This window comes from Castor canadensis, chromosome 3 (genome assembly GCF_047511655.1).
Source record: "Castor canadensis chromosome 3, mCasCan1.hap1v2, whole genome shotgun sequence".
Classification (NCBI taxonomy): domain Eukaryota; kingdom Metazoa; phylum Chordata; class Mammalia; order Rodentia; family Castoridae; genus Castor; species Castor canadensis.
In genome coordinates, this window is record NC_133388.1 from 65,855,122 (window position 1) to 65,882,772 (window position 27,651).

A 27,651-nucleotide genomic window follows, 5' to 3' on the forward strand; every position below is an offset into this window, starting at 1 on the left:
GCAGAACATGTGGGAATAAAGTAATCAGTAGAACTAGGAAATACTTAGGATGGGAACTAGATGCTACTTGACCACCAGGAACAAAGACCTAAGGAATAGGCAAATCTTAAGAATGAGAAATCAGCCTGAAATCGGGTTCCTAAATGGAGGGGGGTAGTTTAAGATCTTTTTATGAGGAGCAAAAAAGAGTTCTTTGGTAAAATATGTTTGGAAACACTGAGGAAACCCACTGACCACTCTGTTCATTATAAGTGTAAGTTTCTAAGAGAGGTAACAGTGTGTAGTGTCTTCATTAAAAACAGTTTTTTTAACAGAAATATTTGGGAGTTAGTAGTCTAAAGAATATACAGTGAAAAAGATATACTGGACTTAGATGTCCGGGCTTACCATCTGATCGCTAGTAGATATTTGGACTTACAAAAGGGCTTCAACTTAAAGCCTGACCAAGCTACCCTAGCTAATTCAAAGATTAGAAACAGAGGCCTCAAGACAATTTAAGAAGAAAGGAGAGTACAAAGCTTCCCTGCTGGGTTAATCCCTGTTTCTGCGTGTAATTCAGCTGGCACAGTGTCTTGCCCAATTACACTGCACCAAAGTCTGTACTCTTGATTATCGGCCATGAACATAGAATTTGGATAGCTCATTTCTCAGTAAGATAAGAGGCAAGAGATAGCCATTCCTCAGAGGGCCCGGTTTCATGGTTTAAAAAATATAAAACCATCACAGCTACCATGTACCAAGTGCCTAATCCTCACTATTCCCACCTAAAAGAGGAGGAATCTGGAGATCAGGTAGAATGAATAACACTTCCAAGATCTCTCTGCTAGTGAGTAGTACAGCTGGGGTGCAAACAGTCCTGGTAAGCTTCAAAGTCTGCAATCTAACAACTGCTGCTGCTATTCAGTGATGCAGGAGATGCTAGAGAACCAGCAATTTGGAGGGAGAGATAGAGAACAATGAGTTTACTTGTGGGCTTCTTACATCATATCTGCCAAAAGATTGGGCCCTGCTGAAAACTCCTGTTTCTTCCCATTACAAATCGTATTACATAGGCTGGGAAGCCCTGGGTTGTAAGGACCTGCGTGGTCTAGTCATCAGCCTGCCTCATCAGTTATCCCCTGCCATTCTCTCTCACTCATAGTGTTCTGGTCACAATTATTTTGAGTTTTTAAGTCTCATTATGCTCTTTCTTGTCTCAAGGACTTTGCGCTTGCTCTCCTCAGTGCCTGGAATAATTCTTTATCCACCTTTACATCTTATCTCTCAGGTGTCAGTTTAAATGTCACTTCTTTAAAAAGTATTTCCATTTCTCTAAAGTAGCTTACCTTCTCTTCTGCTGTTGTATACTCCTATCATTATCACAGTAGTATATTTCTTTGATCAAACTTATTATTAGCTTTAAATATTTCATCTTTTTCTTCCTGCTGCACCAAATTATCATCTACATTGAACGCAGAAAGCCTGTGTCATTTATCTACACTAATTGAAGGCCTGGTTCCTGGTGGCAACTCAGTAAATGCCAGCTGGATAAATGAATAAAATGAATGCCCGTGGACATTATGCATTGGTGCCTAAAGAACTGAAGAGAAATACATATTTGAGAACAACTGGGCACAAAGGTAGTCTGTGAATCCATGCTTATGGATGGGAATGTTCAGAGTGATAAGAGAAAAAGAGTCTAAACCAGACTCCGTGATTCTCACTTGCCAGAGCCAAATAGGCCCCTCCAAAACTGACCATGCTGATCTATATGTAACTAAGAAAATATTGCAGCAGTGACAGAGTTCATTTACAAAGCTAGGTCATAAGAGACATTGCTCTCCCTGGGATCACTCATTCTAGAATAAGTCAAATGCCATCAGAAGGAAATTGTAGCATCCCTTTGGAGAGATCATATGTTCAGGACCTAATGGTTCCTGGCAGCAGTCAGCACCAACTGCCAGCAGACAAATAAACCAATGGTAGCAAATTCTCCAGCCCCAGTGGAGCCTTCCAGTGATGGTGGCCCTATCTGAAATCTTATCTAAAATCTCAGCAGAGACCCAAGTGAGAAACAGCCAACTAAGCCACTCTAAAATTTCTTACTCATAGGAAATATTGATTGTAATTTTAAGAACCAAAATTTGGAACAATTTGTTAAAACAGAATGTACTAATGTACATGTACTAATGTAACTAATGTACTCAAGGAAAAAATACATTCTTTTTTTTTCTTAATTTAAATTTTTTTTATTTTTTTTATTATTCATATGTGCATACAAGGCTTGGCTCATTTCTCCCCCCTGCCACCACCCCCTCTCTTACCCTCACCCCGCCCCCTCCCTTACCCCCCACCCCCTCGATACCCAGCAGAAACTATTTTGCCCTTATCGCTAATTTTGTTGAAGAGAGAGTATAAGCAACAATAGGAAGGAATAAGGGTTTTTGCTAGTTGAGATAAGGATAGCTATACAGGGAGTTGACTCACATTAATTTCCTGTGCATGTGTGTTACCTTCTAGGTTAATTCTTCTTGATCTAACCTTTTCTCTAGTTCCTGGTCCCCTTTTCCTATTGGCCTCAGTTGCTTTTAAGGTATCTACTTTAGTTTCTCTGCATTGAGGGCAACAAATGCTAACTAATTTTTTAGGTGTCTTACCTATCCTCACCCCTCCCTTGTGTGCTAAAGCTTTTATCATGTGCTCAAAGTCCAATCCCATTGTTGTGTTTGCCCTTGATCTAGTGTCTGCATATGAGGGAGAACATATGATTTTTGGTCTTTTGAGCCAGGCTAGCCTCACTCAGAATGATGTTCTCCAATTCCATCCATTTACCACCAAATGATAACATTTCATTCTTCTTCATGGCTACATAAAATTCCATTGTGTATAGATACCACATTTTCTTGATCCATTCATCAGTAGTGGGGCATCTTGGCTGTTTCCATAACTTGGCCATTGTGAATAGTGCCTCAATAAGCATGGGTGTGCAGGTGCCTCTGGAGTAACCTGTGTCACAGTCTTTTGGGTATATCCCCAAGAGTGGTATTGCTGGATCAAATGGTAGATCAATATTTAGCTTTTTAAGTAGCCTCCAAATTTTTTTCCAGAGTGGTTGTACTAGTTTACATTCCCACCAACAGAATACATTCTTAATAAAAAGTTTGTGCAATAAAATAAAATTGCAAATTCCTTTCATGAAGTTTACGTTAAAGTGTCATGCCACTGTGTATTTTTTCAAGCATTTTCTTAGAATAAACTATCCATTACATGTGTGCTGCTTGTATTATCAAGAAGAACAATTCTTTATTTAAACAACAGAAAAGTCAATTTTAGCAAAATCAGAAACAAGACAGCCAATATTTATCAAACAGATGAGCACAAGAGGTATAATATATTAAGCAACAACCTTTAATGTAGGGCATTCAAGTTAAAGAAACGTTGTAGAACTAGAAATATATCTTATGCAATTTCTTGATTAAAATTTACATTTCAACCAATCCAGTTAGTCTGGATTGCTTCTCAGGAAAAACTAATAATAAGCACAATCTTTGCTGGGCATCCACTAAGTATCAGGCTCTGAACATGTTTTCTCTTTTAACAGCTCTAAAGTAAACAATGTTGGCCCCATTTTGCTTTGTCCAGCAAAATTTCCTCATTTCAGCTTCTATCCTTTTTAATGTTTTTAATTTTTGGTTAGGTTGGGTGCAGTGGTTCGTTTCTATAATCCCAGCCACTTGAGAGACAGAGATCAGGAGAATCACAGTTTGAGTTCAGCCTGAACAAAAAGTTAGGGACACCCCATCTCAACCAATAAGGAGGTAGTGGTGGTGTGCACCTGTCATCCCAGCTATTTGGGAAGCATAGACAGATGGATCAAAGTCCAAGGTCAGACTCAGGCCTGAAAAATAGCTAAAGCAAAATGGGATAGAGTATGACTCAAGAGGCAGAGTGCCTGACTAACAAGCATAAGTCCATGAGTTCAAACCCAATATCTCCCTCCTCAAAAAAATTTAGATTAGACAGAATGTGGGAAGACTGTGGAGTCAGGGGATGGAGATAGGGTACTGGATACAGAGGTGTTACATAGGAGGAATTACTTCTAATGTTCTATGTCACAGTACCATATAACTATGGCTGACAACAACTAATTGTATATTTCAAAAAAATGGAGAGAGTTTGATCATTCCCAACACAAAGAAATGATAAATGTCTGAAGTGATGGATATGCCAGTTATGCTGACCTGATTTTTACACATTGTGTCCAAATCTTGAAATGTCATACAGCACCTATAAACATGTGCAACTACTATGTGTCAACTAAAAGAGGTATTCAAAAAAAGAAAAGGATCTTAAAATCCAGCTTCCCTAAAACAAGGGTGGTCATTAATATATTTGAAAATTATGCTAAATCATCACGATGGATACATATTTTAATTCAAGAACAAGTAAATAATTTAAGCTCAAAAATGAGAGGATATTGCTTTCCTACAACATTTTATAAAAAAAATAATAACAGTGTTATATGAAAGCTCTTGCAATTGCATTAAGTGGGGCAAGAGGGGTTTCTGGGGGAGAGATGGTGGGGACAATCCAATGAATGATGTAAGCCTATTTAGAATTGTCACAATGAATCCCCCTACACAACCAATGCATCTAATTAAAAATTAAAAAATAAAAAGAGTGCTATAATCATTACCATTAACATTAAGCTACTCTTATAAACCTTTGTAAGAAGTGACCAATTTGAAATTAGGTGCTGATACTGTCACATAAGCCATGTTCCCTGAGCCTTAGTTTCCAAATACAAAGGATAAGGGTAGAGGGAGGAGGGGATTAGGTTAAAGAATTCTCATTTAGAAAGCACCAGGTTCAGCTCAAGTGAACTTTACTTTCAACCCTTCTTCAGAAGGAGATGCTCTCCACAAAGAGAACATTCAGATAATGAAGTTGGAAATCCTTTGGGGAACAAGAAAAATTCAGATTTTCAAATCAAGCAGCTAAAGTTTTAGTGTTCATATTTAGATTATTTATATAGTATAAATATTCTGTGTGAGAGCCAGAAAGACCTGACAGAGCATTTATCCAAGCTCTCTTCTTGTATGAAGAGGAAATTGGATTCATTAGCAGAAGACCACATGGTGAATTAGTGCCTAAAGAAAAACTAGAAAGGGCAAAGCTGACTTCATTAGAGCTGCAATGTGCAGCACTATGCTTGGTGAAATCCACTAGGCTGTCAGCTTCAGTGTATTTGCAAGTACAGTGCAAGCAAGGCATCCAGGCTTAGGGTGCACATGACCTTCCTTTGTAAGCCACTGGTTTACAAATGGAGTGTTGAGCTGTAGAGTAGCTCCTAGCTTTTGCTACACTGAAGAGAAATTTGCTGGGAACACTGCCATCTCCTTACAGCATGTTACAGTTATCTCCTGCTGTATAAAAAATCACCTCAAGACTTAGTGGCTTAAAAACAATAGTCATTTCTTTTGCATACAGCTCTGCAACTTGGGTCAAGATCAACAGGGACAGCTAATGTGTGCTTTACACAGTGTCACTAAGGCAGCTCAGCTGAGGGCTACCCACTCTCAGGATGACTTGCTCACATGGCTGGCAAGTCGGAGCTGGCTGCAATCCGCAGGCACCACTGGAGCTCTGTGCTGCACAAGGATGGGTGACTGGCTGCTTAGGCTTCCTCTGGCATGGAGACGGTGTTCCCAGAGCAGGCATCCTAACAAAAGGAAGCCAGCTTCAAGATGCCTGGACCAGAGATTGGCACAGTCTGGCTTTACTGTTGGTCAAGCAGTCACAAAGCCCCAGTTCAAGGAAATGGGACAAAAATCCCAACACTAATGAAAGAGTATCAGAGAGGTGGTTGGTCATGTTTTAAAGCAATTAGAAAAATTTCCTTACTACAAATATAATTTCATTTCACTGATATGGTAAAGAGTTGACCATTATTAGAGATAAATCATAAGTAAAAAATTATAATTGCTTCACAGATATTAATTCTATTGCTGCACATTAATAAACCCAAACAAACAACAGACCTACAATTAATGCTCAATCTTTGCCTCCACTTACTCTTCCACATAAAGGGGATAATAATAAGCTCCCTGTGGGGAATGAGAAGGTTTATATATAAAAGCAGAATGCATGTCAGACACTGTTGATCACACCTGTAATCCTAGCTACTCAAGAGGCTGAGATTGGCCAGCTAGGGCATACAGTGAGACCCTATCTCAAAAATAACCAATGCAAAAAGGACTGGAGGGGTAGCACAACCAGTAGATTGCTTAGCAGCACGAGGCCTTGAGTTCAATCCCAAATATCCCACACACACAAAAAAGAGCAGAATGTAGTTATAGGTGCTGTAATAAATGGTTATTAATAGTGAATTACCTGTAAAATGCCCTGCACAAGTGAAAGGTACAATCATGAAGTACTTAGACAATTTTGCAACATGAAGCCTTTACAGGTTACTTAGACAACCATGCATGCCTAAATCTCAGAAGCCATTAATTCAGCTAAACAAACAGTTAAATATCAATCCAACTTTTTAAAAGGATAATTATTATTCAATCCTCTTAAGTATTTGATTAGATTGATAAGAAAAAACATTATGGGTTTTTAGCTTTTACAAAAGAAATAATATCTGATGGACACCACAGAAACTTTTTTATAAATAAATCATGTTTTGCATTCTATCTTTAGCTCAATAAACACATATTCAGATTTACCAACAACAGTCCTGTCCAGGAATTGAATTGCATACTAGGGCAGACCCTGCCTAATAATATTTAGCGACAACAGAATTTCTTGCTATAACAAACAAAATAATTTCAAATTTAACTAAGGTGATGGGAGCAAAGGTCCTGCTTGTGCAAAGGAGCCAGTCAGCACCTTATTTAGTTCACATGCACAGTAACCAAGTGGGGTTTTCCCACAGGGGTCCTAGGACTTAGGTAAAATGACTCTGTTAGGCAATTTAGACCACAGAAAGCAATAACTTCCTCAACTCAACCACTTACAGAAAGATTGGTTAAATAAGATGAAATTTGTCCTAGCTAAAAATGGAGCCTGCAGCTGGGAGGTTGGTTTCCAAGGGACCAGCGGAGAGAGCACTCTATTTCACAATTAAGCAATGTTAGTGCAAAACAACAAAAATGAATATAAAACATGAGCCACATCCCACCAGGTAGTGTGTCTTATTTGTGTATCTGTATTGTATGCTCACACAATAATTTATAAGGTAATGTGAGTTTCAATGCCATCCACTCATGTTCATTGCACACATCACCTAGAATTTTACATTTCTGGTCTGTGGAATAATCTGGATTGCTGCAAAGTTCTTTTCAAGGATTTCTCAGAGTACGTTTGGTATAACTCTTTTTAAGCCAACTAAAAGATGACATTCTAGTCCCTAAATAAAACTTTGTATAAAAAAAAAAAACTCTGAGAGAATTCAAGTAAGTGATGAATCCAGTCACAAGAAATGTGGTCTGGAGCACACCACAGAACCAAAACTCCTACACTGATTATTCCCTGGTCCACTAACACCTTCTCTAGCAAATTTCTTGCCATTCTTTACTTATTATGGTTTAGGGGATTGTATTAGCTTATATTTTATTACTATAAGAAAATTCCTGAAGCTGAGTAGCTTTATAAAGAAAGGAAGCTTATTTAGTTCAGAGTTCTGGAGAACCAAGGGCATGGCACCCGTATAAGGTTCCCTCTAGTCAGGGTTTCATGATGGATGCCAACACAATGGTGAGAGCGTATGTAAGAACAAGAGATCACATCGCAGAGCAATTCAAGGGTCATCCTCATCCTTATAACAGCAGCAGTGTCATAACTAACGCAGGGCCCCGTGAAGACTACTTAAACTCTCCAAGAGGCAGTGCCTCCAATGATGTCCCTTACACCAGGTCCCACTACCTCTAAAGACTGCCAGATTGAGGATCAAGCCTCCAACACAGGAACCTTTGGAAAGAAAACCACAGAGATATTGGATAGACCTTAAAAATGCTAAATGGACCTTAAAAACGAAAAGCAAGAAGTTAAAACTCAGAGACGAGTATAGATTCAAAATTATAAATACATATGCCAAAAAGCTTCATGTAATTTTGAACAAATTTTACAGAAAAAAAGAAAAAGCAAGTGGACATTCTTAACACAAAGAACAGATAGCTGTTGTAACCTGTATACAATGTGGAGCCCAAACGATCTAATTTACCCAGAAAGTTTCAACAAAATTGGCTTCTAACAGCACTGCTATTTGATTGTGACAATCTGCTCAGTACAACTGACCAAAATGGAAAGCCATTCTCATGGTTTGAGTCACTGGTGTTATATAAGACACTTCCCCTCATTTGCTGTTGAAATATTCTGTTACTTGTTAAAATATAAGTTAGGAACCAATTTTTTAGCATGGCCTTACCAAGATTTAGAGAACCAGGGCAGTTGTGAAGAAATTGAGAAACATGAGTTGACTATAGATTTCTCCAAAATCCATCCATAGAACAGTGAAGTTTTCCTTTTAATAGATTCCCTGGCAAGCCACACACTGTGCTCACTGAAGCAAGAAGTAAAAAGAAATGATTGAGCAATATTAAAAGGTGGAGAGCCAGACACGTTTCTCTAGAGTGTTCTAATGTTGAAATAAAAGGCAGCAAATAACCCTTGACTCCTGCAGCCAGACACCAACATCCTGTCCTTTCTTAGGCTGCCAGGACCAAGAGTCACTAAAGAACCCATTCTCTCCCCATATTAAGAAAAATATTAAAGGCAAAACTCCCAACTAGACTTTCCAGTTCACATTTTTTAAGAAAGCAGTCTGCTTGTCTCCTAGAAAGGTTAGTGAAGCCGATTTGGGCTTTAGACTTAGCCTGAAGTTAATACCACTTCCATCCATTTTAGGCTGGGTAGGAGGTTTTTCTCTTCAACAAAATGTTAATGTTGTCACAATCCAATATACTCAAATATTTTAAAAGTCAAGATTTGCAAATAGTAGTTTGACAACCATGCAATGTTTGCATGAAGCATAACTGCTATCAACAAGAAGCAGAATATTTTCTTACTCTTCAGCTTTAAAATTCTTTTATTGAAAATACTATTTCACCAAACCTCCTCCTCCCTCACCCTCTACCATCACCACTACCAGGTCAAGAAAAAGGACCTATGGCCAACTGTATCTCCTAAATATTGTATATATTTATATTTAAAGGGTTTTGCGGTTTGTTAACAATGGATATATTTAAATGCATTACAGTATGCCTCACATTAACATAGAACTTTTTTTTCTTCTCTACATTTTGTTTCTGTATAAAACAAACTATCCATCCCCCAAGCATGTGTGATACAGGTATTTGTGCACTGCACATGCTCTCTCTCCTCAGGTATCTTTATACAAAGACTTTTCTAATCACAACACAGGATATTTTTAAGCTGTTTTATTCCTCAGGCAAAGGGAATGATTCTTTAGCAATGTAATACACGGAACATCTACAAACAGTGGGAAGATATAATTTAAAATGGAAAGTATCTTTTCTCAATGCTCAAATGGCATCAGTGGAATTTTCAGAGTTCAAGAGCTGGGGTTTCCAATGAATAATAGAGGACTCCGAGGGTACACACAAGAAAAGTAAGATAGATGGAGAGTTTTATTCCTGTCGACCTTAAATATAGTTCCATGCTGCTCTTAGAAGTGTCTGTGTGGGTCAGATGGTCAGGGTGCTCTCAAATCCTCACAAGTTTTTCTTCCTTTTTCTTCCTTTCATCAATGTGAGGATATCTCTCCTTTCATATACTATTATAGGATCTTCTGCTATTGAACTGTTTCTTACAGCATGTTCTTTCTTTGTTCAACTCAATTCCATTTAATATCTGAAAAATGATAGCCTCATTTTATTCATATAAAGAAGACAGAGTTCAGGAATCTGATTTCCTGTGTTGGAGTCTCAGTTCCAACATTTGTTAGTTGTGTGACCTTGAGCAAGTCACTCAAACTGTTTGTGCCTAGTTTTCTTCGTAATGAAACTTAGAGGGTAGCTGAAAAGATTCCATTTTAAAAGGGAGGCACTCAAGATATATTGCATAGAACAAATGCCCAATAAAAAGAGACAAATAATTTAAAATCATTTTCAGAAAATGGGTGGGAAATTTTTTTGCTGATGTTATTTTCTTAAATATGTTGTTCATATAAGCTTTTTAAAGTTTTTTTTTGTCAATTACCTAAATCACTGCAGTAATCTAATTCCTCAAAATAGTATCACATACATTTGGATTTAGCTCAGAACTGTGACTCTTAAATTTCCACAAGAAAAAAAGCTGGATAGACAACATATTGATGACTTTTTGTGAACTCCTCAGAAAACTGAGGTCATAAGATGCCATGGTTTAATTGTGTCCTCCAAACTTCATATGCCTGAAATTTAATCCCCATACAACAGCATTGAAAAGTGGGAAATTGAGAGGTGATGAGGTCAAAATGGCTATGCTGTCATGAATGAGCTAATGTTGCTATCACAGGAACTGGTTCATTATTACAAGAGTGAGTTTGTTATAAAAAGCAATCCAAAAAGTGAGCGGGGCAGGGGGAGAAATGAAAATAACCCAAATAATATATGTACATATGAATGTATAAAGAGAAAAAAATAAATGGACATTATGAAGCATTTCACAGTATTGCATTCTGAAAAAAAATTATTTTCTCACTAAAAAAAAAGAAAGACAATCCTCCTCTCTCACACTTTCTGCAATGGGATAAACCAACAATAATTTCCTCACCAAATGGTGATACCCTGATATTGGGCTTCCCATCCTCCAGAACTGTGAAAAATATATTTCTTTGCTGTATAAATGCCCACTCTCTGGTTTTTGTTTGATTGATTGATGATTGAGAGAGGGCGTCACTATTTATCCCAGGTTGTTCTCAAACTTGAGATCCTCCTACCTCAGCATGACCACACCCAGCAAGACTTTAGTATTCTATTATAGCAGCAAAAACAGCCTAAGGCACAAGACAGTCATTCTGAAGTCTGGAGAAATGTAGAGTGCCACTGTAAAATAAATAAATAAGTATGAGTAAATAAATATGTGAGTAAATAAGTAAATAGGAAGGGTATGCAGGGTTGGGCAAGATGGCAGATTAGAAGGATCTTCAGATTTGACTCCATGAATGAGAATAGTCAAGTAACAAAGGAGAGACTATATATTCTGAAGAGAGAAAAGGAGGAAGAGCAGTGGGAATGATGGAAGAGGTAGAAGGACAGCAGAAAAGCATGGAGAAACAGAGGCAACAGAGAAAAGTAGCAAATACTCCCAAGCCCCATCCCTGGCTCACTGATGAGGGGGTGAGGGAGGGAGAAACTGAAGACACAATCACAAGGTAAGTCAGATAGCCCTGGCAACAGAATGGCAATTCTAGCTATAGAATAAGCTCATACACCCAGTAAGCTTAAATCCAGTGCAAAAATTGGATGAGATGATTACTGCTCCAGTGTGGAAGTCAAGCCTCAGTGAAGAAAGACATTCTGTCTCTTCCTTCACCTCTGAGAGCTATAGCAAGACACTATCTTGAAAGAGGGTTTATTCCCAAAACATGAAAGCATTTGCAGAAACCTTAAAGCAACAGAGGTTATCATGAGAAGCGGATCGGTTACCAGTGTAAAGATCAGTTAGAGATGAATCAATATGGGTCATAACACATGTACATGAAAGCAATACTAGGAATATTTCTGCATAGCTATCCTCAACTCAACTAGCAAAAACATTTTGTCTTCCTTATTAGGCTTCTCTCTTTTCTTCAACAAAACTAGTGATAAAGGCAGAATAGGACCTGCCTAGAACTGAGGGGGAAAGAGGGGGAAAGGGGGCAGGAGGGAGAAATGACCCAAACAATGTATGCACATGTGAATAAAAGAATAAATAAATAAATAAAAATTTAAAAAAAAAACACTGAGGAAAAAAAGAGGGTTTATTGTATGAGACTGAAATACTCTGGAGGCTTGAAAACAAGGAACACTTATAGCTCAGGAAGTTTTGCAATACCTGACACAATGTCTGGGTGGTAGATGGCCACAAGAGATGGCTATAGATAGGAAGCGGGTCTGATGTGGACCTGCAGTTCAAGCAGTGGGAACAATAGCAGTGAAGGACACAGTGACCAGAGGCCCTACCCTCCCAGGCAAGGAGTGGGCCCCATCACTTGAGAGTTATGACAGACCTTCCAAATAATTCACTTTCCACAGCACAGGTGAACTTTTGGTGAGGGACTGAAGGTACTAAAGCCTATTGCTGGGAACTGAATCCTTACATGTGTTTGCTGCCAGGTAGGACTGAGGGACACAAGTTCCAAACCCTTTAAGTCACATGATTACCACAGCTTCCTCCTCCACCAAAGAGGGGGCAAACTGCTGTGAGTACTGAGATGAGCAGGCAAAGAGACCAGAACTAGTCTCAGTTCCCCCCCTGCCAATGCAGAGCTCAGTGCTGTGTTTGCTCCCTTCCCTCCACTCTATGATATATTTGAGGGTTACCTTGAACCTTTCATGCTTGCTTCCCCTGGAGACTTGCAGAGCAAATGGAAACCTGCCTGACTCACAGGTGATAAAGATTCCTATGGCCAGCAGTGACTCCCAGTAGACAAAAAAGAGAAATTTCTATAATGAAAAAAACTGACTATTCTAAAGGACTCCAGCTAGTTTTCCTCAATCTGATAAGTGATGGTTATCAGTCCCAGTGTCCTGAGCATGTGGGGCAAGTGTTTGGTCACTGAGTCATATTCCAGCTCAGTGGTGAGAAAGTACACCTCAACCCAGCCACTACACTACACTGCCAAAACATTGAGACTATTTCAACTGAAAGACTAAAGGTGATTAAAACTTCCAACCAATGGCTTGGCCTCAGATGCACAAATCCAAATGCAGAAACACAAGAAATATTTTTTAAAAACACACATACACAAGGAAAAATGGCTCCTCCAAAATTCAACAACTCCACAGTCACAAACACTGACAATAGTGAAGTAGATGAAGTTTCAGAAAACAAATTCAAAAAATGATTATAAGAATGATAAATAACATTTAAAAGACTTGAATAAATGCCTGAAGGCATTGTATGAAAACCCAAATAAATAGCTAAATGAAATAAGGAAGACAATGCAGGACATGAAAGAGGAATTTAATAAAGATATAGAAATTCGGGGAAAAAAATTGAAATTCGGCAAATGAAAAGTTTAAAGTCAAATAAAAAATTCAGTTGAAGGGAGAGGACATAAAGAAAGGGTGAAGGAGAGTGAATATAGTAGAAATATTATGTACTCATGTATGAAAATAAAGGATTGAAACTATTTTAAGAAGTAGGAAGAGGGGACAAAGAAGGATGATGGAAGGGGTGAATCCAACTAAGATATAGTGCAAGCACTTTTATAAATGTCACAATATACCCCCAATATAACAATAATATTCTAATTTTAAAATTTTTAAAAAGAAAATTGCACAAATAGACTGTAACAAATTAAACAGAATATGAGAGGTTGGAAACAAAGTAGATGTATTAAACATGCAGATAATGAAAAAAACTAAAGAAGTACAAACAAAACATGCAAGACCTCTGGAACACCACTAAAAGATCAAACCTATGAAGCATAGGCATAAAGAAGAGATACAAGTTAATGGCATAGAAAATATATTCAATGAAATAATAGCAGAAAACTTCCCAAATCTTAAGAAAGAGATAACTATCAAGGTATAGGAGGCCTTTGAGACTCCAAACAGACAAGACCAGAAAAGAACCTCTCCAATGCAAATTATAGTTAAAACACTATGCATACAGACCAAGGAAAGAATATTGAAAGTTGCAAGAGAAAAGCACCAAGTCACCTACAAAGGCAAACCCATGGGAATGACAGAGATCTTGCAACAGAAACTTTAAAAGCAAGGATGTAGAATGATGTATTTCAAGTCCTGATAGAAAATAACTGCCAATCTGGATTCTGTACCTAGCAAAGCTATCCTTCAAAATTGAAGGAGAAATAAAAGCCTTCCTTGAAAAAACAAAAACTAGAGCAATTCATGAGCATAAAGCTATGCTGCAGAAGATATATAAAGGAATCCTATACACAGAAGAGGAAGTAAAATGCAACCACAAAAACAAAGGAGTAAATCTCAATAGGTGAGTAAATACACAAATGAATGGTAAAGAAGAAGTAAACACTATAAAAACAATGGAATGGAAAGAATTAATACATGACTTTCAATACCTCTGAATGTTCACAGTCTCAATTCTCCAATCAAAAGACACAGACTGGTTAGTTGATTTAAGAAATAAGACCAATCATTTGTTGCCTATAAGAAACATACCTTATGGGCAAAGTCAAAAACAGGCTTAAAGTGAAAGGATATTCCAAATAAATGGAACCCAAAAGCAAGCAGAAGTAGCCCTACTCATATCTGACTTCAAACCAAAATTAGACAGAAGAGATAAGAAATGTTACTTCATATTGATAAAGGAAACAATCCATCAGGAGGATATAACAATTGTAAACATATGCACACAAATGTCAGCACACCCAATTTCATCTCAACACAATAATAGTGAGTAACTTTAATAACCCACTCTCACAAATAGTTAGTTCATCAAGACAAAAATCAATAAGGAAACTTTAGAATTAAAAGACAAGATAGATCACATTCTTCTCAGCAGCCCATGAAACTTTCTCCAAAATAGATATCTCAGGACATAAATCAAGTCTAAACAAATACAAGAAAATTGAAATAATTTCCTGTATACCAAAATAGAATAAGCTAGAATTCACAAACAATAGAAACTACAGAAAATATTCAAGCAGAGAAGTGAAAAATTCACTCTTGATTTATTAGTGGCCATCAAGGAAATAAGAGGAGAAATTTAAAATTTCCTAGAATCAAATGAAAATGAAAAATAATTTACCAGAACCGTTGGGGCACAGCAAATCCAGGGCCAAGAAGAAAGTTTCATAGTTATAGCTATGAAAGTTTATAGCATTCATTAAAAAATAAGAGAGATCCCAACAAACAATCTAATGATACTCTGAAAGTTCTTAGAAAATCAAGAATAAGCAAAACTCAAAAGCAGTAAATGTAAAGAAATAACAAAGATTATGGCAGAGATAAATGAAATGGAGACTGAAAGAACAATACAGGAAGATTCCAAGATGGCGGCTAGAGGGAGGAAGCAGAAAGCGAGCCTCCTATAGTGAAATCTTGGAGAGATGCTGGAGACACACTTTGCAGGCATAATCACTGAGAAGAGGCAAAACTTTGACCCCTCCACACCTCCAGCCTGCACAGAGAATCTCCACTTCATGTTAAATGGAGAAACCAGGAGGGCCCCCAGGCCGCCAGTTGCCTGCGCCCAGATGGCTTGGGAAGATGCGGACCAAGTGAGCTTCACGGTACCATGGTACTCCCACAGACAAGCCTGAGCCAGAGCAGCATAGCCCCCTGGAAAGACTGACCTCCACCCAGGGAAAAAAGAGAAACTGAGTAATAAGCCATAAGAACAATAAAGACATGCGGGAAAGAGGGTGGGGCGCCCTGAGTGTCAAAGATTGGGGGAAGGGAATCCTTCCCGGGACTGTAAATAAACAAGCCGGGCAGGCTGGAGAGGCTCTGGCAGGAACAGGGGCATACGCCCAGCAACCAGGAACGGGAAAGCTTGTGAGAGTGGCAGAGGGAGGAAAACTCCACAGAAGAGGAGGGGAGACCGACTTCCCACGTGAACTGTAAACAAACATGGCGGCTGGCAGGAGCAGCAGCACCGCCCAGTAATCCGGAGCAGGAAAGCTCATGAAAGTGGCGGTGGGAGGAAAACTGCACAGGAGAGGGGGGAAGACCCACCTCCCACATGAACTGTAAATAAACACACAGGCCTGACAACGCGGGTGCAGTGTCACCTTTCCCAGTGTGCTTGGAAAGGGGAAAGCTTGTAGCAGAGGCTCCCACACAGGAGAACTCTGAGCAAACAAAGACTTTGGGGCCAGGTGAGTGCTAAGCTCACCCTAGAGATCTGCATAAATAACACCACCAGCAACAGCAGGCTGACAGCAGCGGGCAAGCAAGCCACAGCTGCAGATACCATTCTCAGAACTGTCTCCAGACTCTTTTTTTTTCTTTTCATCCCTACCCTTCATGAGAGAACAACCGAATTACACCTGCATGCTGAAAAACTTACTGAAACTGTATTGCATTTGAACTTGGGACACTTGATGGGGTTTGTGTGTGTGTGTGTGTGTGTAGTTTTGTTCTACTTTATGAGTCCCCTTTGATGAGACAACTGCAGAACAACATCTGAGGCACCATCAACAGGATTGGAGACTGAGACGGACACCCAAATTATTATGACTGAAACTTCATTGCATTTGAACTTGGAGGTTTTTTGGTTTTTTGATTTTTTGGGTTTTTTTTTAATTTTCTATTTTTCATTTTATTTTAATTCATTTTTATATATAGATATTTCTTTCATTTACTTATTTTTTTATTTTTATTCTTATCTTTATTTTTTTATTTTTGATTTTCAATCCTCTCTCTGTCTCTCTAATGTCTGTTAGCTTATTGTCGATTAGTACACTAATGCTCCCTGTTTATACCTTTGAAACCTTGTCTGATACCTTGTTCTGTTTTCTCCTTCCAGTCTGTGTATTTGTTTTTCCCATTTCTTTAACTTCTTGCTTTCCATCTCAGCTCATCCTTCCATTCTACATATTACCATTGTTATTATTACAAGCTAGAAAATACTTAATTGCACACAGTACAGGGACACTAACAACACCAAAGACAATGATGGGAAGACAGAAAAAACAGGAAAACCAGTTTCGCCACAGCAAAAAATTAGTACAGGAACTCAGATCCAGACTCCAACAAAATGAAGATGAACTATGCCAAAGGACCCAATGAAGCCCACAAGAATAATTTAAAAGAAGACATACTACAGGTACTCAATGAGAATTTTATAGAGATGATACTGGATAGGGTCAACCAAAATGTACAGGAGACACTCAAGAAATTCCAAGACAACAAAAATGGAGAATTTGAAAAAGCAAAAGAAGAAATAAAGGAAACCATAGAAGCACTGTATAAACACCGAAGTGAAACAGAGAACACGATGAATAAACGGATAAATGAACTCAGGACAAAAATTCACAACATTAAAGAAGAAACCACCCAAGACATGGAAAACCTCAAAAAAAAAGGGCAAAACAAAACGGAAGGCCAATCCAGCAGAATAAAACAAACAGAAGACAAAATCTCAGAACTTGAAGATGAAATGGTAATTAAAGGAAAAACCGAAGAACTATTAATTAAACAACTCAAGACCTGTCAAAAGAAAATGCAAGAACTCACCGACTCGCTCAAGAGACCAAACTTGAGAATCATGGGCATTGAAGAAGGAGAAGAGGTGCAAGCGAAGGGAATGCGTAATATATTCAACAAAATAATAATGGAAAATTTCCCAAATCTAGACAATGATATTCCCATACAGATGCAAGAGGCCTCCAGGACACTAAACAGACCAGATCAATAGAACTACCCCACAACATATCATCATTAAAACAAATTCAGAAACTAAGGAAAGAATATTGAAGGCTGTAAGAGAGAAAAAACAAGTAACATACAAAGGTAAACCCATCAAAATCACAGCAGACTTCTCAACAGAAACATTAAAAGCAAGAAGAGTGTGCGGTGAGATCCTAGGGCACAAAGCAAGTCTCAGCAAATATAAGAAAATAGAAATTATACTGTGCATACTATCTGATCACAATACAGTAAAAGTAGAACTCAACAACAAAAGTAAAGACAAAAAACATGCAAAGAGCTGGAAACTAAATAACTCATTACTTAAGGAAGAATGCATCATTGATGAAATAAAAGAGGAAATTAAAAAGTTCCTGGAAGTCAATGAAAATGAAAACACAACCTACGGGAACCTATGGGACACAACTAAGGCAGTCCTGAGAGGAAAGTTTATAGCCATGAGTGCATATATTAAAAAGACTGAAAGATCCCAAATCAATGACATAATAATAAATCTCAACTCCTAGAAAAACAAGAACAAGCAAATCCCAAAACAAATAGGAGAAAAATAATAAAAATAAGAGATGAAATCAATGAAATAGAAACCAAAAAAACCATACAAAGAATTAATGAAACAAAAAGTTGGTTCTTTGAAAAAATAAACAAGATCAATAGACCCCTGGCAAACCTGACTAAAATGAGCAGAGAAAAAACCCAAATTAGTTGAATCAGGAATGCAAAAGGGGAGATAACAACAAACACCATGGAAGTCCAGGAAATCATCAGAGACTACTTTGAGAACCTATATTAAAATAAATTTGAAAATCTAAAAGAAATAGACAGATTTCTAGATACATGTGATCATCCAAAACTGAACCAAGAGGAAATTAATGACCTGAATAGACCTAAAACACAAAATGAAATTGAAGCAGCAATCAAGAGTCTCCCCAAAAAGAAAAGTCCAGGACCTGATGGATTCTCTGCTGAATTCTATTAGACCTTTAAAGAAGAAAAGATACCAACCCTCCTTAAACTGTTCCATGAAATAGAAAGGGAAGGAAAACTGCCTAACACTTTTTACGAAGCCAGTATTACACTTATCCCAAAACCAGGCAAAGACACCTCCAAAAAGGAGAACTATAGGCCAATCTCCTTAATGAACATTGATGCAAAAATCCTCAACAAAATAATGGCAAATCGAATTCAGCAACACATCAAAAAGATTATTCACCACGACCAGGTAGGCTTCATCCCAGGGATGCAGGGGTGGTTCAACATACGAAAATCAATAAATGTAATAAACCACATTAACAGAAGCAAAGACAAAAACCACTTGATCATCTCAATAGATGCAGAAAAAGCTTTTGATAAGATCCAACATCATTTCATGATAAAAGATCTAAGAAAACTAGGAACAGAAGGAAAGTACCTCAACATTATAAAAGCTATATATGACAAACCTACAGCCAGCATTATACTTAATGGAGAAAAACTGAAACCATTCCCTATAAAATCAGGAACCAGACAAGGATGCCCACTATCTCCACTCCTATTCAACATAGTACTGGAATTCCTAGCCAGAGCAATTAGGCAAGAAGAAGGAATAAAAGGAATACAAATAGGTAAAGAGACTGTCAAAATATCCGTATTTGCAGATGACATGATCCTATACCTTAAAGACCCAAAACACTCTACTCAGAAGCTTCTAGACATCATCAATAGCTATAGCAAGGTAGCAGGATATAAAATCAACATAGAAAAATCATTAGCATTTCTATACACTAACAATGAGCAAACAGAAAAAGAATGTATGAAAACAATTCTATTTACAATAGCCTCAAAAAAAATCAAACACCTAGGTGTAAACCTAACAAAAGATGTGAATGACCTCTACAAGGAAAACTATAAACTTCTGAAGAAAGAGATTGAGGAAGACTATAGAAAGTGGAGAGATCTCCCATGCTCATGGATTGGTAGAATCAACATAGTAAAAATGTCGATATTCCCTAAAGTAATCTACATGTTTAATGCAATTCCCATCAAAATTCCAATGACAATCATTAAAGAGACTGAAAAATCTACAGTGAAATTTATATGGAAACACAAGAGACCACAAATAGCCAAGGCAATACTCAGTCAAAAGAACAATGCAGGAGGTATCACAATACCTGACTTCAAAATATATTACAAAGCAATAACAATAAAAACAGCATGGTACTGGCACAAAAACAGACATGAAGACCAGTGGAACAGAACAGAGGACCCAGATATGAAGCCATACAACTATAACCAACTTGTCTTTGACAAAGGAGCTAAAAATATACAATGGAGAAATAGCAGCCTCTTCAACAAAAACTGCTGGGAAAACTGGTTAGCAGTCTGCAAAAAACTGAAACTAGATCCATGTATATCACCCTATATCAGTATTAACTCAAAATGGATCAAGGATCTTCATATCAGACCCCAAACTCTAAAGTTGATACAGGAAAGAGTAGGAAATACTCTGGAGTTAGTAGGTATAGGTAAGAACTTTCTCAACGAAACCCCAGCAGCACAGCAACTAAGAGATAGCATAGATAAATGGGACCTCATAAAACTAAAAAGCTTCTGCTCATCAAAAGAAATGGTCTCTAAACTGAAAAGAACACCCACAGAGTAGGAGAAAATATTTGCCAGCTACACATCAGACAAAGGACTGATAACCAGAATATATAGGGAACTTAAAAAACTAAATTCTCCCAAAACTAATGAACCAATAAAGAAATGGGCACGTGAACTAAACAGAACTTTCTCAAAAGAAGAAATTCAAATGGCCAAAAAACACATGAAAAAATGCTCACCATCTCTAGCAATAAAGGAAATGCAAATTAAAACCACACTAAGATTCCACCTCAGCCCTGTTAGAATAGCCATCATTAGGAACACCAGGAACAACAGGTGTTGGAGAGGATGCAGGGAAAAAGGAACCCTCTTACACTGTTGGTGGGAATGTGAACTAGTACAACCACTCTGGAAAAAAAATTTGGAGGCTACTTAAAAAGCTAGATATTGATCTACCATTTGATCCAGCAATACCACTCTTGGGGATATACCCAAAAGACTGTGACACAGGTTACTCCAGAGGCACCTGCACACCTATGTTTATTGCAGCACTATTCACAATAGCCAAGTTATGGAAACAGACAAGAGGCCCCACCACTGATAAATGGATTAAGAAAATGTGGTATCTATACACAATGGAATTTTATGCAGCCATGAAGAAGAATGAAATGTTATCATTCGCTGGTAAATGGATGGCATTGGAGAACATCATTCTGAGTGAGGTTAGCCTGGCCCAAAAGACCAAAAATCGTATGTTCTCCCTCATATGTGGACATTAGATCAAGGGCAAACACAACAATGGGATTGGACTTTGTGCACATGATAAAAGCGAGAGCACACAAGGGTATGGGTGAGGATAGGTAAGACACCTAAAAAATTAGCTAGCATTTGTTGCCCTTAATGCAGAGAAACTAAAGCAGATAACTTAAAAGCAACTGAGGCCAATAGTAAAAGGGGACCAGGAACTAGAGAAAAGGTTAGTTCAAGAAGAATTAAACTAGAAGGTAACACACACGCACAGGAAATTAATGTGAGTCAACTCCCTGTATAGCTATCCTTATCTCAACCAGCAAAAACCCTTGTGTCTTCCTATTATTGCTTATACTCTCTCTACAACAATATTAGAAATAAGGGCAAAATAGTTTCTGCTGGGTATTGAGGGGGTGGAGGGGAGACGGAGGGGGCGGAGTGGGTGGTAAGGGAGGGGGTGGGGGCAGGGGGGAGAAATGACCCAAGCCTTGTATGCACATATGAATAATAAAATTAAAAAAAAGAACAATACAAAGAATCAATGAACTAAAGAGTTATATCTTACCAAACAACACACTACTGAAAAACCAGTAGGTGACTGAAGGAATAAGGGAAGAAATCAAAAAGTTCCCAGAATCCAGTGAAAATGAAAATACAACCTACCAGAATCTGTGGGACATAGCAAAGACTATGCTAAAGGGAAAATTTATAGCTATAAGGGCCTACATTAAAAAAACAGAGACCTCTCATATAAACAACCTAATGATGTATCTTAAGCTTCTAGACAAACAAGAACAAACCAAACCCAAAACCAGCAGACAGAGAGAAATAATAAAGATCAGAGCCAAGATCAGTGAGACTGAAACCAAAAAAACTATAAAAAGAGTCAATGAAACAAAAAGTTGGTTCTTTGAAAGGACTGACAAACCCTTAGCCAACATGACAAAACAAAGGAGGGAGAAGACCCAAATTAACAAAATCAGAGATGAAAGAGGGGACATAAACACAAATACTAATGAAAGCCAGAAAATCATTAAGAGAATACTTTGAAAACTTACATTCAAGTAAACTGGAAAATCTAGAAGAACAGGATAAATTCATAGATGCATATAACCAATCAAAATTGAACCAAGAACATATTAATCACCTAAATAGTCCTATTACATCCAATGAAATTGAAGTAACAATAAAGAGTGTCCCTATAAGGAAGAGTCCAGGACCTGATGGACGCATTGCTGAATTATAACAGACCTTTAAAGAAAAAGTAACACCAATATTCCAGAAACTTTTCCAGGAAATAGAAAAGGAAGGAACACTACCAAACTCTTTCTATGAAGCCAGCATTACACTCATTCTAAAACCCAATAAAGATATAAGCAGAAAAGAGTATTATAGACCAATATTTTTAATGAATATAGATGCAAAGATTCTCAACAAAATACTGGCAAACAGAATTCAACAACACATCAAAAACATTATACACCATGACCAATTTGGTTTCATTCTAGGGATGTAAGGATAGTTCGACATACATAAATCCATAAAAATAATACAGCACATAAAAAGAAGGACAAAAACTACATGATCCTTTCAATAGATACAGAAAGAGCCTTTGACAAAATCCAACACACTTCCATGATGAAAGCTCTGAAGAAACTAGGAATAGAAGGAGTGTTCCTCAATATAATAAAGGCTAGATATGACAAACCTAGAGCCAACATCATAATAAATGAAGAACAACTGAAACCATTCCCATTGAAGTCAGGAATGAGACAGGGCTGTCTGCTTTTTTCTCCACTCCTATTCAATATAGTTTTGGAATTCCTAGCCAGAGCAATAACATAAAGGCAAGAAATAAAAGGGATTCAAATAGGGAAGGAAGAAGTCAAACTATATCTATTTGTAGATTACATCATCCTATACCTGTAAGAGACCCCCAAAAACTCTACAAAAAATCTATTAGAAATCATGAATGGTTTTGACAAAGTAGCAGAATACAAAATTAACATACAGAAATCAGTAGCTTTTCTATATACCAACAACAAACAGACTGAGAAAGAAATCAAGGAAACAATCCCATTTACAATAACCACAAAAACAATAAAATACTATAGAATAACTTTAATGAAAGAAACCAAAGACTTTTTTAATGAAAACTATAAACCACTGAAGAGAGAAATCAAAGAAGACATCAGAAGATGGAAAGACCTTCCATGCTCTTGGATTGGTAGAATCAACATTGTGAAATGGCCATATTACCAAAAGCAATCTACATGTTCAGTTCAATCACTATCAAAATTCTGATGACATTCTGCACAGAAATAGAAAAATCAATCATGAAATACATATAGAAACACAAAATATCTCAAATAGTCAAATCAATTCTGAGCAAAAAGGCAATACTGGGAGCATCACAATACCAAACTTCAAAATGTACTATGGAGCCATAACAATAAAAACAGCAAGGTACTGGCACAAAAACAGACAGGAAGACCAATAAATCAGAATAGAAGATCCATGCATAAACCCACACATTTATAACCAACTGGTCTTGGACAAAGGAGCCCAAAACACATGATGGAAAAGACAGCCTCTTCAACAAATGCTGCTGGGAAAACTGGATATCCACATGTAGAAGACTGGAACAAGATCCCTGTCTTTCACCCTATACCAATCAAGTTGTGGATCAAAGACCTTAATATAAGGCCTGAGTCATTAAAATAACTACAGGAAGCAGTGGGAAATACACTGGAACAGATAGGTATAGAGAATGACTTCCTAAACAGAACTCAAAAGGCTCAACATCTAAGAGAAAGAACAAATAAACAGGACAGCATCAAACTGAAGAGCTTCTGCACAGCAAAGGAAACAGTCATCAGCTCAAGAGAAAGCCCATAGAATGGGAGAAAATCTTTGCCAGCCACTCCATATGATTCAGTGATACTGCTCCAGGGCATCTACCCAAAGGAACGTAAGACAGGATACAGTAAAGACACCTGTACTCTGATGTCCATCTCAGCACTATTCATAATAGCCAAGCTTTATTAACAACCTACAACTGATGAATGGGTCATGAAATTTTGGTATATATACACAATGGAGTATTACTGAACCATAAGGAATAATGACATGTGGTTTGAAGGAAAATGAATGCAACTGGAGGACATCACGTTAAGTGAAATAAGTGAGGCTCAGAAAGACAAAGGCTGAATGCTTTCTCTCATATGCGCAAGGTAGATCCAAAGATAAACATATACGCAAAAACAAGCATGATCGTGTACAAACCCAGATGTAGACATGTTTGTAACAGTGTAACTACTATATGGAACTCAGAGAAAGAGGGAAAGGAAAAGAGAATGATAGAGCATCAGTAATATCGCATAACATAAGATGTGCATGTAGAGGAAATAGGATGTGTATTGAAATATCTTGAAAAATGGGGGGTGGGAAGTAAAGGGGTAAGGGAGAGTAATGGAAGACGTTGAATGGACCACAGTAAAGCACACCCACAGTGGGCATGCATTGAGACACTCTTTTAAACATCAATTTAAATATTAATAACAAAAACCAGGACTGTAAAATAGGTACAATGAGGAGTGGGATACTAGTGGGAGGGGAAAGGGGGAAGGAAGAAGATTAAGGTAATGGTAAACTATAGATGGACATCATATATAAAACAGAACTAAGAAACCTCTTGCAATTGCTTTAAGTGGGGTGGGGAGAGGATTGAGGGGGACTATGTAAATAATGTACAATACAAGTCTAATTAGAATTGTCAGTATGAATCTCCCCCATATAATGAATATATCCTAATGAAAAATTTTTAAATAGTTATTTCTTTAAAAAGATAAACAAGATTGACAAACCTATAGCCAAACTAACCAAAAGAAAGTGGAAAAGATCCAAATTAATAAGTTTAGAAATAAAAAAGGAGATGCCACAATAAATACCAATGAACTTCAGAGGATCATTAATAAATAATTTCAAAATATATCCTAATAAACTAGAAAATTTAGAAGAAATGGATAATTTTTTATATACTTTTAACCTACCCAAATTGAATCAGGAGGATATAAGTCACTTAAACAGATTTATTAAAAACAATGGAATTGAAGCAGTTTCCCAACAAAGTAAGGACCAGGACCGAATGGATTCACTGCTAAACTCCAGCAGACCTTCAAAGAACTAATGCAACACTCCTGAAACTATTCCATAAAGTGCAAAGGAAAGAAATGCTGTCACATTTATCTAAGAAGCCAATATTACACAGATGCCAAAACCAGATAAGGACATGACAAAAAAGAAATTATAGACAAATTTCCTTGATGAACATGGATGCAAAAATAAAACACTTGCAAACTGAATTCAACAACACATCAAACAAATTGTACACCATGATCAAGTTGGTTGCATTCCAAGAATGCAAAGATGATTTGATACATGCAAATCAATAAATACAATGCAAAATATAAGCAGAATAAAGGACAAAAATCACATTATCATCTCAATGGGTGAAGAAAAACCATTTGACAAAATTCAACATTCCTTCATGATAAAAAGAAACCTTGAAAACTAAAAACAGAAGGAATGTACTTCAACATAATAAAGACTATATATGACAAACCTATAGCCAACATTGTACTAAATAATGAAAACCAAAAGCATTTCTTCTAAAGTCAGGAATGAGATAAGGATGTCCACATTCTTCACTCTTATTCAATATAGTGCTTGAATTCAATAACAATCAGGCTGAGAAAGAAATCAAGAAATGATCCCATTCACAAGAGCCTCAAAAAACTTAAATACCTAGGAATAAACCTAACTAATGAGATGAAAACCACTACAATATAAAATGTAAAACCTTGAAGAAAGAAATTAAAGAAGACACTAGATGATGGAAAGAATTCCCATGTTCATGGACCAGCAAAATAAATGTTATAAAAGTGACTATACTGCTGAAAGCAATCTACAGACTGAATGCAATCCTCATCAAAATTCCTATGTCGTGGTTCACAGAAATAGACATTTTTAATTTTTTTCATGACAAAACAACAAACAGAAGAATCAAAGACAAATGTGCAAGAGTAATCAAAAATCTTTTCTCTCACTTGCCCCATTCTCTCTCCTGGCTATCCCGAGCTCTTCCACGACACCGTGATGACCCAAACCCTTCCCCAGCTACACCTGCTTTCTCAAAATGTACTTCTCAAGCATTCACCTTCCTAATTTTCCCTACAGCTGCTGATTTCAATGAGGGGAATAATTGTCTATTTTTCACATGCGTTCTTCATTATTAATTACTGATGGAATTAAGACTACTCAGGGAAACATCTAGCTCTCTATGACCATTTGACAAAGTAGAATTATCCTCCTAAGCTTTTTGACCAAAAATGATATTCACAGAAAGCAGTGTTCACTACAGAGGAGTAGATCAGTACTAGTCTTGCACCATCACCATTTATGCTTTTATTTAATTTTTTTTAAAAAGCACAGAAAATTTAAAAATACTCACAATCTCATAATTTTAATTATCTAAGAAATAAAAGCCTCCTCTATCTGACCCAATCCCTAGACTAAATTACTTATAGAAATTTGAATTGTAGCCTTCCCAACAGTATCCATGTAAGTATGTCTATATATCTATAATATTTGTTCTTATTTATAAATCTACTTTTAAAAGAGCACTTACAATTGAGTCTGGAATATAGTGAGTACTCAATTAATCTTAGCTATTATTTCTATTATTTCCTCATTCTCATAATGTATACATACCATTCTATATTGTAGATATACTTCTTCCTTATCAAATGGCATTTAACTTGTTTCCATATTTTTTTATTTGACTAACAGTGCTGTAGTAGACACCCCTCTCATTTCTAGAGAAAAGTTTGTAAGAACTGAAGTGGCTGAGTTTAAAAATATAAATATCTTTCAAACTTTTTATAGAAATACTAAGACATTACCTTGTACCATTCTACCCTTCACCAATAGACTGGGGATATAGACTTCCCCCATCCTCTCCAGCACTAAGAGTTCCATATTTTCTTATGATTATTGCTATGGGTATTTGTGTGTGCATGTGCACATACAGGCACAGGTACAGATGAATGGACACTTATTCATATTCTTACCCATTCCTCTAATGAACAATATTTCTTCTTATTCATTTATAGGATTTCTCTGTATAATAGTCATATAAATCCTTTCTCTACTTTATGTAATGTAAATACTCTTCTCAGAATACCATTTGGTTTAAAAATTTTGTTACTAAAACAAAATTTTAAATAATAGGTCCTTTCTATTATTGCTTATACTCTCTCTTCAACAAAATTAGAGATAAGGGCAAAATAGTTTCTGCCTGGGGGAGGGGGTAGGGAGGAGAGGGAGGGGACAAGGTAGGTAGGGAGAGGGCAGGGGGAAGGGGGGAGAAATGACCCAAGCGTTGTATGCATATATGAATAAAAGAAAAATAAATAAATAAAAATAAAAATTTTGTTACTTCTACCATATATTTAAACTTATGCATAATCAAATATGGTGATTTTTTACTACGGATTCTTTTTCAAATTGTACTTTACTTTTCTTGACAAATAGTTGCATATATTTATGGGATAGAATGTAATATAATATATGTTTACATTTTAGAACAATTAAATTAAGCAAAGCTACTATCCATCATCACACATAGTTACCAAGTTTTCATTGGGAGAAGTTTTAAACCTAATCTTCAAGAAACTTTGAAATGTACAGTGCAGTTATTAATTATAGTCATCAT